General features: G+C 46.8%; 1 pseudogene across 1 annotated transcript; it reads left to right on the top strand.

Annotated features, from left to right (window-relative positions):
- The first annotated feature begins 444 nt into the window (after nt 1-444).
- Nucleotides 445-1,314, top strand: LOC310826689 (RNA-binding protein 8A pseudogene; annotated as a pseudogene). The gene has a single exon. The product of its transcript is annotated as an RNA-binding protein 8A pseudogene (transcript).
- The last annotated feature ends 472 nt before the right edge of the window (nt 1,315-1,786 follow it).

The following is a 1,786-nucleotide window of genomic DNA, read 5'->3' as shown; positions in this document are numbered from 1 at the left end:
CATGTATTTTTCTGATATAAGTGCATCTGATTCCTTTGTGTCACAGTCTCTTTGTGATTGTTTTGGCAGAGTAACTTCTGGGCTGTTACAGACTCTTTGCCAACCCGCTCAACTATGAAAACGACCCTGTTCCAAAAACCCTCTTCTCTTTATAGATTGATTCGGTGTTAATTAAAATTGTTAATCTCTACCCCACTCCGGGAACAAATAACCTCACAAATGCTCAGTGCAGCTGTTTGTTCTCAATTATCCCCTTTCTTACAAATCAGATTTTTTGAGATCTGGCTGTTCTACAGAACATGCCATAAATGATATGCACAATGCTGAATGCACAAAGTGATCAATCTCGGCTGCAAATAACTCTGCTGAATTTAGCTGTGCCCTCAGTTCTCATCGATATACTCCCCATTTATTAGTGATGTCTCATAATATCATGTTAAGTGGCCATAACATGTACCCCATGGAGAGGCCAAGATGGTGGATGTATTAGACCTCCATGAGGCAGGCGGTGAGGACTTCGCCATGGACGAGGATGGTGATGAAAGCATCCACAAACTGAAGGAAAAAGCGAAGAAGAGGAAAGGTTTGGGTCAGAGAAGGGTTCCAGAGCCCAAGTCCGTGAGGATTACCACAGCGTGGAGCAAGATGGGGATGAGCCGGGTCCCCAGAGATCGGTGGAAGGCCGGATTCTCTTCTTCACGGGTGTCCATGAGGAGGCCACCGAAGAGGACATTCATGACAAGTTTGCAGAGTTCGGGGAAATCAAGAATCTCCACCTGAATCTTGACTGGCGGACAGGTTACCGAAGGGCTACACCCTGGTAGAATATGAAACATACAAAGAAGCCCAAGAAGCCCTGGAGGGACTGATTGGACAAGACCTTATGGGGCAGCCAATCAGCGTGGATTGGTGTTTTGTCAAGGGACCTCCAAGAGGGAAGTGAAGGGGTGGCCGTAGAAGGAGGAGCAGGAGTCCTGACAGAAGGAGGCGCTAAAGGTGGGGAGGGAGGTTCTCCTTTTTGCGATGCCTGTGGTGTTAAATCCTGGCGAACCAGAAGGAAATGCCCATCTGCACTAAGACCATATGCTTATATCTTTTTCTCCCCCCACCCCCCGGATAATTTTGTATTTGCACAGTTTGATTATTTCTTAATTACTCTCAATCTGATGTCTCAGTTTACATGAGGTTTCCTCTTATTGGTGTCCTTGGACATACGTCCTCCTGTGTCTTGGTACAAATCATTGTGCTTTTTAGTCTTTGAGAAGGGACTGTCTGAAAGCAATGTTCAGAATAAAAAGATTATGGACTTTTTAATATATATAAAAATAAAAAAAATAACATGCACCCCATTGGCAGAAGTGGGGGGTTGGCACGCTTGAACCTAACTGTGGCATAAAGCTAGGCTCCACATGGCGGGTTCATGCACCCGCTGCATTATCATACCAGAATGGGGGCTCTCCTGATTTTGGACTTGCAACTCCCTTCAGCTCCAGCCAGCATGGCTAGTGATCAGGTATTGTAGGGCTTGTAGCAGGGGCAGACTTTGGTAATCTTTCGTTACATAGCACCCTATTCATGGGCAAAATTTGGCACCCCAAATGTATCTTCTCAGTTATAGGTCTTCTCAATTTTGCACCCCCCTGGTCTTGGTGTCCTGTGTGGGGAAACCACTCGCAACACCCCCATTGTTCTGCTTGGACGCTGATGTCCAGCGCTGAGGGCCTTCTGGCGGTTCCCTCACTGCGAGAAGCAAAGCTACAGGGAACCAGGCAGAGGGCCATCTCAG

The sequence above is a fragment of the Podarcis gaigeae genome (genome assembly GCF_964106915.1).
Source record: "Podarcis gaigeae genome assembly, chromosome: 11".
NCBI classification, from domain to species: domain Eukaryota; kingdom Metazoa; phylum Chordata; class Lepidosauria; order Squamata; family Lacertidae; genus Podarcis; species Podarcis gaigeae.
This window is presented reverse-complemented; position numbering and strand designations above follow the sequence as displayed.